The sequence below is a fragment of the Perna viridis genome, chromosome 6 (assembly GCF_037379345.1).
Source record: "Perna viridis isolate PV_CMFRI_1.1 ecotype Kerala chromosome 6, ASM3737934v1, whole genome shotgun sequence".
NCBI classification, from domain to species: Eukaryota; Metazoa; Mollusca; class Bivalvia; order Mytilida; family Mytilidae; genus Perna; species Perna viridis.
In genome coordinates, this window is record NC_142450.1 from 44889821 (window position 1) to 44906090 (window position 16270).

At 31.2% G+C, this 16270-nt stretch overlaps 1 long non-coding RNA gene across 1 annotated transcript; it reads left to right on the forward strand.

Moving 5' to 3' along the window:
* The first annotated feature begins 9411 nt into the window (after window positions 1-9411).
* LOC148615210 (uncharacterized) lies at window positions 9412-13451 on the forward strand. The gene is made up of 2 exons (XR_015923218.1): window positions 9412-9647; window positions 13298-13451. It is a non-coding gene; the product is annotated as an uncharacterized LOC148615210 (long non-coding RNA).
* Window positions 13452-16270: the final 2819 nt, after the last annotated feature.

Genomic DNA, 16270 nt, shown 5'->3' on the forward strand with positions numbered 1-16270 from the left:
CCATATTTACAAACTGTCTTCTTCTTTAGGTGTCTGAATCATCAGGTACAATCCAACATGAGGAGCTTATATTGTTGGTACTTTATGTAACATTTTGTGTAGGGATCAGGCAATGTGTGGCACACCATTTTATTCTCAATTAAGTTCTTTTTGCCTAAAACATATTCACTACATCTAGAAAACTACATACAAGTTATCTAAACTCATCTTGAAGCATCTGTGACATAACTTCTTTTTGACTGCTTAAATAGTGAAAAACTGTGGAAAAATGCTAACGCTATTTTTCCTATATGCAGTTCAATATCATGAACATGCAACTTTACAAATAGCAATCAAGGGAACATTCTGATGGTTATTTCTGTCGATTTTGAGGTGAGAACACTTAGATTATGCAATAATTTTTGTTTATCTTTTTGATTTATTTTCTTCTTGCACCACACCGTATACACATATTGCCTGATTCTTAGAAGGGAAGTCCTTAGAAACGTTTTTGACCAGACAGGGTAGACTCCAGTTTAATAAACAAAGGTCCTTATAATAATTTAGTCATTTCCATATGCCTTTGCTTATATCTATGCAACTTTGTTCAGTTATGAACGAATGGATAAGTAAATGCGTCAAGTACCCACCGCGGCAGTTCTCAACCTGAAAGTGAACAAAAAGGACCATAAAGATTTCCTGTATTACATAAAAACATTTTTTTTTAAAGAGAAAAAGGCCAATCTCATTAGAACAAAATGTCAAATGGCAATATTCAAGTTGCAGTTTCCTGTCATGTTTTAATTAAACAACTTTGTAAGATATTTGTGTAAAACGAATCTCTAATACTGTACGACTTTCATAGCATATCCTTAAAAATTAAACATTACTTTTTGTAACATTATTTATCCATTACAAGATTCAAAAGTTTTCAAAATTGTTACAGGACTAATTATAAGATCAAGAAAATAAAAGCCAAAAAGAATTTGTTATGAAAGAATATGTGCTCAATATGGACATTTTAATTGACACTAACATTGCTTAAAATGATAAAATAATTCTTGCAACAGACAGTTATAGTGTACTGACTTGACATAACACTGATATACTGATGAGGCCAGGAAACGCGGCTGTACCGAGCATATTGGTCGGTTCGAGCCGAATTCGTATATCAAAATTATTTAAAGCATGATTTCTTTTTATTCGTAGTGACATTTCTTCAAAACAATTTGTGTATAACGTCACAGCAAAAAGTTTAGTCGGTGATCGTATATCACTAGTAAAGGAGTATGTTAAGAAAATATCAAAATCAGCCTCAAAAAACTAAATTGTTTCAAATAAATTTGAAAATTTCATTACTCATTAATTTAATTTGTGCCTTCGCTAAAAACAAAATTTCATTGATGTTAATGCTTGTGTTGCACTAAAGTTGTAGATTTAAATGAAGCATAATTAGAAAATTTAGCCAAATTGTGTTTAAATGGCTTATTTTGTGAGAATTGTATGTAGAAAAAATAGAAGCGCATTTGTTGAACTTTTGGATATTTAGACAAAAACAGCCTTCTGTACCATCACACCATCCCGGTGTTGTATTGTACAACTACTCCCCTTGTTTCCACCCTCGGTATTCTTACCTCTTCTAAGAAAAGAAATTGATGTCTTAACCATAGAACAGTTGTCACACATTCATTGAAATAAATTTTGCATTTAGTTTTAATTACTTCTTGCATCATCTATAACTAAGTAATCAAAACATATTTTCTATATCAACGAACCTTTAATAACAATCTTTCATTGCGAGGACAGCAATTGAAGATAATATTATTTTAATTTCTTTAAATATCAAATCATCTCCAGTGCGTATATAAAACTAATGCAAGAATAAAACCGGATGTTAGTTGATAGCATATCCGCTAAATACGTCATTTTAAAGTTGATTTACATGACAGTTATTTGATATGTAAAGAAGTGGATCAAATTTATCCACAACTCTCATGAAAATTATTAACACCGAATAAGTCACCGCCTCTTGTTGTAGAGTTTTGTCTAATTTTCCTGTAGGCCAAAATTTCATTTAGATAACGCAAAGTTCGTCGTGTCGTTTGCCTTATGCTCATGCATCATGGTGATAATTAAATTATTATTGCCATGAAATATTGAATCCGACCATCCCGGGTCATTTCTGTGAAAAACGTACTCAGGCAACGGTAATTACATGTCTTCATTATTGCTTTTATACGTGTAATTAAATGTTAAGTCAATGATACACATATCTTTAATCGTTAAACAATTTGTACGGTTATAAAGTCAATAAATGTTTATTCATATAGTGCCAGTTATATTTCAACGATTCAAGATCTGGGCCCAGTTCCACAAAACTTGAAAAACTACTAAAGTCTGAGAGTTCTTAAATGTTTGTGACGTCATCAATTTTAAAGAGTTTGATGGGCTTGTCTTCATTGATCAATTTTAAAATCAACTCAAAAGGGACCTATAAAAGAACTTAAAAAGTTTGTATTACTCTTATTGATAATTAGGAATATGCTAAATATAAACACTACGTCTTTTTACATGATTAACAAGTACTATCTTTAAAAAAAGATAGCCGACGCAGTAAAAATTTCTTCTTTTTTATTTCTAAGTTTCCTACATTTCTTTCAAGAAAATAACACATGGTACGCAATTACAAAGTTTCGATAATATTTTGTTATTTGTTATCAGTATTAGGCCAATCGGGAAACAGAATTGCGTTTCCATCGAAATGCATCATTAAGGTCAAAGGGTAAAAAGCGAAACTACATCGACTGCGTCGGGAAAAAACAGTATTTTATTTACATTATTACTATAACTTGAAAGTCTGATTGCGATTTACATAAAATGATGTATGATATTGTCAAGTGTGTTCGTTCTGTTTGTGCATTTACAATATCAATTTTGTTTTTCTATGCAGTTTATTTTACATAAGATAAAAAGGTATTTGTAAAGGAATTATTGTTTATTCTAACTCACGTTTAATAGTTTTCTCTTGTGCTATTTCCGGAGAATAAATATGTGTGTTCATATTATGCATATGCTTTAATAGATATAATTGCGCGCATTTAAAGCTGGTTTTATAATATTCAGTGTTATTCTGCGTTAAAGGAAACGTTGTATTACTGATGAGATCTGTTTTTTGTTTTTTAAACCAGTAAGCTCTTTCTGTCTGATACTTAGTCCGATGAAATAAAACAACACAAAAAATATTACGATGCTGCAGATATTTATACAAAAGAAAAAGAAATAAGTTTCATTTATTTTTTATGATTTCTTTACCATTAGGACGTCATTAGTCGAATTAGCTGCCTCATTGAGCCGAAGTCCCACACTGAATACAAAGATTGTCTGGAGGAACTAGAGATGATGATGCACCCTTGCTTAATGTTTGTTGGGGTTTAACGTCCGAGCAGCAATATTTCAGCTATATTCAGACAATGAACATGAAATGGATGATAAAATGAACAGACGACGCTTGCTTAATGATGAAGACGACTGTGGGTAAGTGTTGCTGATGAAGTTTTGAATCAATTAGTAACTGAAGACAAAAACTCAGTTTGATTTTATATTCGAAGATTGTTTATCAATATCAAATTAGTAATAAGGTAAAATTAACGGAAATCAGTACAATACCATAAGTTATTTTCATATGATACAAATTCGAATATTATATATATAAGTTGATGTTGCTTTGTATTTTGCAGACAATCATAGGATCATTTATGAAAACGTAATAAAACTTTTGTTGATAAAGTTAAGTGAATATGTTAGCTTTTTATAAAATCTATTGCTTTTTTCCGGAATTTATACGGGAAAGTTTCTCCTTCCACATATGCGATTTAATGTCTGAAGCCATAAAACATGTACTTTATTATATACATACAACATTTAAAGGATATACCAGGTTAGTCTGAGCTAAAAATCCCATCTTACGCGTATCACATTAATCAATTCCATGTGTTATTAAGTTAAAAAAAAAGTAGTTTGAATGTTTACAGTTTGATTGACTTTGTCATGACATGTAACAAGCATCTGTCAGAATGTGATTCAGCGGCAGTCAATAATTTTGAAAGACTCGTTCATGACAACAAGTACGATATCTGTATACTTTTAGGCGTATCGTTCCTTCTTAATAAGACATAACGATGTGAAAAATGATGTTCAGTTTGAAATGAATTTGAAAAAAAAGTTATTGTTTAATTCTTCAAAATAACAGATGGTTCAAAGATTTAAGACTATTCTCGGGGTATTCTATGCTTACATTCCATTGTTTAGGTGTTTGCTTGCTGCAGAAGATGATACACTAAAATAACCATTTATTTTCTCATAAAAAATAGTTTATATATTTATCAAATTTCAGTATGAAGTACACATGCTTTAAGAATAACCTCTCATCATCAATGTTAGAACCAAATCAAATAAAGAATGTAGCACTCAGAACCAAAGCTGTCGAAATATAAATCTAAACTCTGTACCGATAAGTAGTACCATAGTATATCACCCCGTGCTGGTCCGGGTGTAAAAAGAATAGGCCTGTAGCAGCGCTAAGCTTGTCGTAAAAGGCGACTAAACAGTGCTCAGAACCCTAGCCGAGGGCCAGGGTGCTCTGCCCACAGAGCAACTGGGATGTGTGCCCCAGGTGGTTGAATGGGGTACCCCTGGCGTGTTACATGCTGGGGTTGTCAGGCTATAATACGGAAAACCTGACCGCAAACCATAGTGGTGTACCGTGTTGGGAAAGATGCCACGTTCCTCGCACGTTAAAGAACCCTACTGTGGTATTCTCCCGGAGTAGGAATCATATGGCTCCGCCACAGGAGGCTAAATTGCACGACCCTACCTACCTCTCCCTATTTCAAGTGGCAATCAAAAATTGTTGACCCCATTGTCCTTGTGTCCCATCCCTTTTTCGTTTCATCATTTCATGTTCATTTTATCATCAATTTCATGTTCATCGTCTGAATATAGCTGAAATATTGCGGCTCGGACGTTAAACCCCAACAAACAACAAACAAACAAAATCCATAGTATATCAAATCAGTTTGACAGGTGTCAATTGGAAGAGAGGTAATGAAATTACACAAAAATTGGATATTTTAAGAAATAAATTATGAAAAGTATAAATGCGTAACACAACAAGAGGCTCTAAAGAGCCTGAATCAATCGTCTTGCTTGATAAGCAACATTCTATTTTTTTATAAATGTGACTGTGTGTTTTCTTAGAGAAAAATTCCTAACACTCATATCTAAGGTATATTCATATCAAATCATATCAATTTCATTGAATTCAGTCCAGTGATTACATTAAATAGTGAAATAAACTAACATAGAAAAAAAGGCAGTAACGCTAAAAACGTTTCACAAATTTTCACAGAAATTCTGAACATTTTTTGCCTCCGTCGGAATCGGGCTAGACCTTATAGTTTTCGATATATTTGCGAAAATCTACTGTTTGACCCATATGTTCTATTTTTAGTATCGACAGCCATGTTTTTACTAGAAAAAAAAAACAAACATTTTGTGCATGATATCCTAAAGAATAATCATGCCAAGTTGTGTTTGGTTCGGTCAAGTAGTTTCATAGGAGAAGATTTTTATTATAACAACAAAAATTGCAAACAAATACGGAAAAGTGCAATAACTTCTTAATAAGTTAATGGATTATTGCAAAAATTTGTATACAGATAGATATCATCATGCTAAACACATTTGTCAAGTTGTGACAAAATCTCACCTCTAAACGTCAGCTAAAAAGAAAATAAAAGAGTGAAAAAAAAACACCATTCATGCATAAATGTTACCAAAGTTTAAAAAATGAAAAGAAAACTTAAGACAATTAACATTTCATTTGGACATTTAACTATTTCTTATGTACTAACGATATGTTATGAAGACAAAAAAGGATACTTATCAGTAACTTGACACCTATAAGTTTTTAAAAAACAGATATAAATGTAGCCTCAATTAAGAGCTATACCTAAAAGATTTAAAAAGGTTTTATCTTCCATCATAAGCGATACTCAAAAAGGATTTATTTAAAGTAAATTTATAGGGGAGAAAAAAAAATTGTTATATGACGTAATGCCTTATGAACAAATTCTGGATAAAAAAGGTTTGCTTATATCAGTTCAGTTAAAAGGCTTTTGATTTAATAAGTTGGCATTTAAAAAAAAAAGCGTCAGAGAGTTTCAACTTTAGCCCTCCAGTCAACAGATGGTTTAAGACTTTTACCTTCATGCTAAAATTTGTGCGATTATCAATAGGCATTTATCAAATGTCGTCAATATAGAGAAATGATAAATATAGGGAGATTTTTGTCTCCTTATCTTTTTATTATTGGAGAATAATTATTATCTATCAACCTGAAGTTAAATTCCAAACATCATGGAATCAATATTAATGATAAAGAATCACTCTTAAGCCAATATGCAATCTGATACATTTCTTACTTTGGAAGGTAGTAAAGAATCATTAATCGAAACTTTTTCTTTCTTTGATTCTTTTTTTCCTTCTTTTCGGACTCAAATTTAACCTATCAAAGACCAGAGCTATTTGGATTAGAAATGCGAAATCTTCAGATATTATATATTGTTCTCAGTTAAAACTATGCCAGTCAAAAGAAGATCTTTATTACATGACAGATATTAAATGTGCCAAAAAATAAAAATAAATAAATAAATAAAAATAAATAAATAAATAAAAATAAGTAAATAAATGAATAAAGTAAAAGAAGTTTCAGCGGTTTTTAAAAAGCTGGCAACACAGACATTTGAGTTTATTGATAGGAGGAATGACAGTGATCAAGGCTCTAGCATTACCAAAGCTTGTTCATATATTTACTGCATTAATTATCAAAGTTACAATTGAATAATTTAAATACATTATTTTAAAACTTCATTTGGGATAGGAGAACAGTTTGGGAATAAACGTAACACACTTACAGGAGACATATCACAGGGAGAGTTAATGATGGTTCATTAAGACTCTTTTAACGTATACCTGAAACTGACTTGGGTAAAGAAGTATTACCGCAATCAGGTTGGCATCTGGTAGCATTTATTATATGAACTTCGAAAAAAATTGTGGTGATAGAGTCTGCATTCAAAAGGAAAAGTTTGGGGGGGGGAATATCACATTGAGTTAAGAACTTATTTTGGAACGATTTTTGTACGAAATGAGCAAAGCGAAACCTATTACCAAGTTAGAAATGAAAGATATATTGTCTTTAGACATTTTAAACATTGTACCTTTGTACCATTGTCATATTTTTCTGTCTATAGGAAATTGGGAAAACACTGGTGTACAATATGAAAAATGCATTTTTTGATAATCACTAGAACTTTTTTGTCATTTAAACAAATCAAACAATATGGATAAATGTTTTTGAATGTGCCTATTGTCATTTTTGAATATATTCCTCGTGTAATAGATACATTGCTGAAAAAATATACTTGACATAATTGTATTCATGGCATTTAGTAACAGATATGTTATTAAAAGCTTAAATCATACATCAGTTGAACTCTATTAACCATTGTAATCTTCTAATCAAGAATTATTTCCTTAATCAAAGAACAATACCTTACTTATATATCACTAACTTACTTCTAGGTACATGCAATTTCTATACATATAAAATTAAATATAATTCACTTCTCTTGTATGTTGTCAAAATTTACAGAAATTATTGGATAAAAACTAGCAGCTGTACTGATTAAAAGTGCATTTTCTTGCAGAATGATTAAGCAAGATTAATGGCATTGGTTGCGCACACCAAGTAAATTTTCAATGATTAACTAGGCGTCAGTAGATCCAGAGAGAAATAGCCTAACCCTTCACCCAATCACGTTTCAAACAACCCATGCTGTAAACTTGTTAAGAAATACTAACCTCTCAACTGGGACCAATTTATCAAACAGAACTACCTTGAACATTAAGAAGAAACCGCGTAGAGATGTAAAAAAAACAACAGAAGTTCCTATTCTTCATATTTGCTTACGTAGAATGTGACAACACGATCCATCCATCTTGCCCATTCATATGAGTGAAACAAACTCAATAACTACCAACGAAAATTACATATTATTTTTCTTGTCTGTGATTATTTTTACATCAATAGGGTTAGAAAAATAGAAAAACGAGACAGCCATTAGGCCCCTGGAACCAATTAATTGAACCTAATAGGCTGTCTTGATACCGTGAAAACAAGTGGGATCCATCAAAACGATAAATCTTTTTAACTATTATATCTGTTATATATTATTCTAAGTTCATATTCTATACAGGATGCTTGTAACAAGAAGTATGCAAGACAATATAATGACTATAGTTGGGTTAGCATATGGAAACGCAATAAGTCATATGTCCTTGAAAAAAATTTGGAGAAAATAACTTTAAGGTATTAGATTGTAGCTATATCATCATGTAATTTGGATGAGTGTGTCATTTTGTCATCATAACTATTCTCAATTGGGCCTTATTGTCATGTTTGATTGCAATATTATGTAGTTTAAGCTTTAAAAAGATTACCTTTAATTTCATTTTAATTGTTGTGAAACGTCTGACATTTTTGTATTTTTACTATTATGCTTCTTATTGCATCCCGAACTTATGATGTATATGGTAGCCATCTTTAATTGACAGTTTAACACATTATCTGAATATGATTTTTCCTTTTTGTTGTAAAGTATATGAAGTTGAAATCCTCATCCAGACTGATGAAGACGTCAGTCAACAACTAAAAATTGATTACGTTTGTTTTTTAATAATGAATGTTAATTTTTTTTTAGTATGTTAAAACGTCGACTACAGTACATTTATATTGAAGTGCGCTAGCGCTTCATGTCCAAAATTTAAGTCTTTCATTTACATTCCATGTAATTCTCCTATCTTATTTCTATTTAGATTTTAGCTATACATAAGAAAAAGGCAACTCTAAGCAGTCGATGCATTTGGTGCATTTGCAAATGTCTCGATGATGTGTCAAGTTCATCTCAATAAACTTAATATTTAAAGTCGAGTATGCAATGTGATAAGCGCATTTAAATGATATGTGCATTAAATGTTTTGACAATTAACATTTTCACTAAATATCGTTTTTCATGATGTCTTCATAATACGGTTAAGAACTTAAACACATTAAGAAAAAACTTAGATTAGGTAAACATAACCGTATCTACCTAAAAGACCTTGAAATCAAAAAACACTGCAGAAACATTTTAGGCCTCTTATCAAGGCACGCATTTCAAAACTCTACGACAAAGATTGTCACATTCACTTACTCGAGCATATAGACTATTTGTTAATCAACTTATACAGTTTGTAATTAATTGAAAAAAAGTTCAGACCCTTCTGTAAGTTTATATTATCTTCCCTGTATCAATTTGATCCGATGGAGCAGTGTATCAAAAAGAGTCGTGACATTCTGAGACGATATATACATATAAATATATGAGTTTTATAAATTGAATTGCAGTAAAGTCGGAGAGTATTAACGAGGAGGATTGTATTCAAGAGAACATGTGTGCAGATCCTCCCAACTTCAAAACCATTGCAGCTTTATATAGAGCTACCACCACCAAAAGGGAAGCAGCGGTCATGGAAATAAACAATAAAATTGCACAGGATATTTGCAGGTAAGTGGACATGATTAGAATAATTTGATGTGTATATTACATACATTATAAAAATTGTTAAAACATATAAATATATTTAGTAAAATATTCTGGATAACATTAAACAATTATTTCCAAAACTAATATAGTACTATGTTGTTATAATTTTGTGCTTATGAAACTATCAAATGACATAACATATATATCTATTTACATAAGTTCAGTGAAATAATCTTCCATTTACCACATTACTACATGTATTTATGTTAAAAATCATAAACGGTAGCTCTATTTTGTGTTTAAAGAAGTCACCATTTTATTTCATATATTTTTTTAACTTTATTGTTAGATGAACTTTCCTTACAACAGAGCCCCCTTTGTAAATTAAAAAAAATATTATGGATGAAAACATGGAGGTGTAAAATGCAAATGTCATTGATATTTTATGCTTACATATAGGTTCATAGCATTTACATGTTTTGTAACGATTACTTCATTCATCTATGAACTTAAGTTTCCATAAACACGACACAAAAACCATGGGTGGGGGGAATAGAATGGGCTAATTTCGTCCAAGAGGATAAAATTAGAATGAGACTATACTCTAATTCACCGAACTTATTCACAGTTTTTAAAAATTATTTTTAGGTTTAGATCTCGGAAGTCAGAATGAAAAATAATTGTATGAGAGTTGTAGTACGGAAAGACATGAATAAAATGAATAAAGTTTTTGAAGGGAACTTCTGAATAATTGTAAGAATAATCTAAAAAACTGTGAAAAGGCTGATGTGAATTCGCATATACAAATGTTAGATAAATTAAATAGGAGGGACGCAGTCATTTCATTTGTCGTTAATTTTCATTGTAAGTTTGTACCCTCTCTATTCTTAAAGACAGCAAGTTATCATGTAGATATAGTACAGTCTGTAGTGCTCCTTCAACAAATTTGTTGAGAAATGTAATTAAAATGATCGCCGAAAAAGTTCTGTTGTAAAAGTCATCAAGGAAATAAAGATTCTAGCGGGAACAAAAAGATTGCAACCCAGGGACAGTATGTTATCAATATAGCGGAAACTGAGATCAAAGGATCTTGCTAGACGTTATGCCTTTCTTTGGATCACACCATCTTTAAAGTTAACCTCCAGAGAGCAAAAGAATAGGTCAGCGAGTAGAGGAGCACAATTTTTTCCAATTGGAATGCCGACCGTTTGTTGAAAAACGTGTCCACCTTACTGGACAAATATGTTGTCGATAAAAAAAAATTCTAGCATTTGAAAACATCATCTTCGGTATATTGGAAGATGATTTGGAATCGTTTTTAGTGGAGCTCTGAGTTTTTTTTAATTGTCAAAACCGTACAGTTTGGTACGTTACTATGGTGCTTATATTTAAGTGTACTTTACCCTCACTATAAAATCAGTTATTATGATAATAGTTTCGTATCTTAGTCTGTCTAAACATAGTATTCAACTACTCCAAGCCTAACCCATCAACGTTTTGACGATAATGATTTGAAAAAAAAAGATTTATTGAATACAGCTAAATGCATTGATGACTCAAAAAACTACACTATCATTTGCCCATCAGGAATAAAGAGAAAGAGACTCATAGTTTTGCTTCCCTCGTTTGTCTACCCCGGACTTGACTTTTTATGAGCAACTCGGCGGGTGTTTCTAGAAAAGCAGAGGACGCTTACCCTACCGGTGCACCTGGTCCATGCTCCCAGTTTTTAGTGGAGTCCGAGTTGCTCATTTACTTTTGTTACTTTGTATGTATGATTTTAGTAACTTTATGTTCTTTGTTGTGTATGTCTGTTTTCCATGTCTGGTCTTTGTCCCTGGATTACATTCTTTTGATTACCGCTATAACCTTGGTTCCCTTGATTACTCTTTCACTGCACTTCAGAGGATTGTTAGGAGTGACTGTACATCGTTTGTCACCGGTAAAAATAATATCAAGTAATGATTAATTCATCGATAGCTTATAATTACATATAGAATGCATTTCAAAACCGTTGCAAATGCTTCCAAAATGTTTACATAATTTTTAATTGAAAATAAGCCGTTCTGTGGTTGTTTCATGTATTCATAAACACATATTCTTTATCTCAGTTTTTGAAAATGAATTTCCCCACTTCTCAGCGTTGAAATCCACACCCTCAGTATTAAATATCTATTTTTAATCTCATTTCCCAATCATATTTTTAGTATTTTTTTTACGTTACAATTTTTTTCTTAAATTTTAAGCGTTTTCCTCATGTTCATTTCTTCACAGGATACTGCTGTTTGGATGCTTGCTGAATTTATTCATTCTACTAGTTTCAGACATGATTAATATTCTTCAAAATTACTTGGTCTTAGCAATAGTATTAAAGTGACGTATTATAATTGAGTCATTCTATTTTCCATGGCTTGACTTTGTAAGTAAGTTAATTAAAACATACTTCATGTAAGTCCGACGAATGAGACCGGTGCTGTGAGAACAACTGCCATTCTGCACAGATTAAAACATAACATCCTGTATGTAAGTCTGACGAATGTGAACGACTCAACACAGATTAAATTGAAGACAAAAAACCTTATAATTTTCTCAGAATATTTCTAAAGTGATATTAAGGTAGATCATACCTAATATTTGCAGCAGATAGATTATCCTAGTTTTTATGAAAGATGACATTGAATGAACATACTTAGGAATGTCAATGTAAAACAAAAACATAGTAACCCGAACTTGCTTTCGATATAATTGAGTCTTAATAAAGGATATTATTTACAACATTTTATATAAATCTTCTTGAGAATTTTTCACATGTTTATCAATTATATCAGTTAACTAGTAAGGTATGTACAAACTAGGTAATAAGGACCAATATTTACATATTTTTTATTTCGGTTTGTTGAATTGAAATTGATTAGCATACAATCGTTTATTGGTAAATGGAAAAAAAATATCATTTTCATCGATAAATGAAAATATTATTGAATGAGTTTTTTGTTTAAAATAACTGAATCGTATATGGTACTCTGTGAGGTCAAAATTTTGATTGGAAGGATTCAGTATTAATCTCATTTCAGGTTCATCTGAATAAAACAGGAAAAGTTTCGCTCCGTCCTTTTTCACGGTTTCTGCAATCAATCATTTTTAATGTTCTCCGTAGGAAATATCCACGACTGATACATGTCTTACTACTAACATATTGAAAATAATAAAACAGTCGCAAAAATGTGACGGTACACAGTAGTTATACTCTGTGTCACATACATAACAAAATATTCAACTCAACTTTATTTTCAAGTTCGTGTGTAATTAATATTATTGTTTGGTCAACACAGATATTAAAAAAAAAAGCCATTATCGGTATTTTGTCAATCGGCACTCAGCAACAAAAATGGTGGAATTACCATGGAATTTCTTGTAAGGAATTATAAAATTCTTTTTGATGAGGCAGAATATTCACAAGTACTGAAGTTTAGTTTTAACCAACTGAGAAACAAATAAAAAGAACGACAATAATAGAACGGCCGAGGAAAATTATGGTTTAATCAAAAATGTGTTATAACTGACAACGAATATAGCAAAGAACACGTATCATATCAGTCGGTTTTAAGAGCTATGAAAAGGACTTGGTTTGAAAATTACAATTTACAAGACATTTAACTTTATTGTTGCAGATTGATTTACCATGCCATGAAATGCTATGAGCCCCTGTTAGTGTGTAATTCAGCCGCAGTACAGAAGACTGAACGATTCGTTCAAAACAAGAAAATAGATTTCTGTACGCTTGCAATGGAAACTGTAGACTTTGGGGAAGGGTAACAATATACCGAGCGGTTGATATTGGAAATAAAAGATATTTCAGTTATCACCTTTCTTATTTATTTATTCCACACAAATACAGAGACTGCAAATATCTTGGACCAAGGTAATGTTATTTTCTAGTTTACGTTCCAGACTTGGACTTATGTTTGCCTTTTTATATTTGTCGACATTACCTATATCACACATAGTTCGTATTGACAAAACAAGATCATAAATACTTTAATCGTTATCTAGTAAGACAGCTTCTTATTTGGCTACGGGTCTTTATATTCCTCCTTGCGAGGTATACAGGCCAGTCCGTGAGTAAATATACTGATATTACATTATACCCAACGGTGAATTATCAAATATTGACAGAGCACAACATTGTACGAAATCCCACTGACTTAAAAGTATCTACATTGAAAGAGCACACCATTGTATATTGTACGAAATTCCTTTGACTTAAAAGTATTTATATTGAAAGAGCACACCATTGCATATTATACGAAATCCCACTGACTTAAAAGTATCTATACTGAAAGAGTACAACATTGTATATTGTACGAAATCCCTTTGAGTTTAAAGTATCTATATTGACAGAGCACAACATGGTATATTGTACGATATCCCACTGACTAAAAAGTATCTATATTGAAAGAGCACACCATTGCATATTATACGAAATCCCACTGACTTAAAAGTATCTATACTGAAAGAGTACATCATTGTATATTGTGCGAAACCCCATTAAGTTTAAAGTATTTATATTGAAGGAGCACAGCATTGTATATTGTACGAAATCCCACTGAATTAAAAGTATTTATATTGAAAGAGCACACCATTGCATATTATACGAAATCCCATTGACTTGAAAGTATCTATATGGAAAGAGCAGAAAACTGTATATTGTACGAAATCACATTGACTTAAGTACCAGTACACATAAAATACAGACACTTCCAACTGTGAAGTTATTTATGCTGTAGAAAAATCAACGTCTATAGAACAGGGTATAATTCACAGATTTCTCTAAAAGCGATGTCATCCATTTTTAAATACCAGTAGACATGAATTTCACTAAGGTTTAAACAAAAGTATAATAAAGGAATTTATCAAATTGATCAAAGAATTTAATCAAGGAACAAAGGCCAGACATGGAAACATAATACATACAAAGTATCCAAAGTAAATGGGCAACACGGAATCCACTAAAACCTGGGAGCAAAGTAACCCTATATACAATACTTTGTTATTTCATTTATTGGAAATTTGTTCCTTTATTTAAGTTTAATATATCTGGTTAAAACAAACGAAAGGTTTTCGTGTTTCTATTTGAATTACGATATGTCTCCTGCACTAAATCATGTGTTATTCTATATGCCCAAAAGACGAGAAGGAAAAAAAATTCCTGAAGTTAAATTACTTAGTAATTCCTCACTTTTCTTATATTCCCTATTTACCCAAAAGACGTAAGGACGTAAAAACAATGACAAGCTAAATTTTATATCAACACCTTTAGAGTAATTCCTCTTTAGATATAAATATGGTGTTCGGGGATCGCAAAAATTACATCAAACGAAAATATATCATCCATTTTCACAATAAACAAAAACTTACAACATATACATGTTCACCTTTGAAACAGTTCATGTGGGAGATTAGCCCCAATTGGTAATGTCTAATTTAGGAGATTCTTAAATAAAAACATTTTTTTAAGCAAAAAAAAATAATTACTTAGTATATGTTACAGTAAAAATCGTAATTTTATCCAAAGACTTTCTTTAATTCTTACTTCTATATGGAAAATTTTTATTTGTTTATTCATTTTATGGGAGTACCCTAATATAGGGGGTTTACAGATATGAAAACAATCATAATTAAAGCTGTTGTTATGCAAACGTTCTTGATTACTTTATTACGTTAATATACCTACAAACATCCTGCGCAAGTTCAGTTTTTAGTTTTAAGAATTTTTCCATACTTTCGTTTACAAAAGCAAAATCACAATTTACATATTTATCGAAGTCTGGAACATCCGTACAAAAATATCTTTTTGTAAGAATGTTTGATTTAACACCGACACAGATACATCATTACAAAATAATCAGAATGATCAAAAATGAGAAATATGTTCTTTAACAGCCATAGTTTGATACATTTTGCCGTTAAGCTTAGGAATATAATTTTAATTTTCTGGCATTGACAAAATATGTACAAAGAAATAAATTGTACAGAGATACATAATAATCGTATGACAAGTTTGTAACTCGACGATCACTTGGCTGATAATATCTGAACAAACAGTTATAGGTTTTAGTAAAGCTGGGATCTAATTTTCTTTAAAACTTTATTAAAGTTCGTTTAAAATAGCTGTTTGTATGTTTGTATCAAGGATACAGAAACTTACCTTGACACAGCATTAGGGCAGCAGTTGAAAGGTACAACATTGCAATCTACTTTTTCCATCAACTAATAGCCGCTTATATACTTGCGCTAGTTTTTATACGCATTGGAAATGAGTTGATATTTAAACTATCCTTACATTAATGGATTATCATTAACCTTGATTTTTCAGTAATGAGTTTCAATTAACTTGTTATCGGCAAAGTGTCGATCAAATGGGAGACCACAAAACCTTGATAAGTCTGCAAAATTGGTATAAAACTTTACATTTATATTTCCCATTTTTAGGCGTTTGTTTTGTATCTTTTACTTAGGAATACGGTATAGAAGGTGCTTTTCTTGGCATTCTGGCGATTATTGAACAGCCATAGTTCATAACGGTTTGTTGGTGTAGAGAATGTTTTTGATTGCTTTAATATAAAATTACAACACCACTGTAT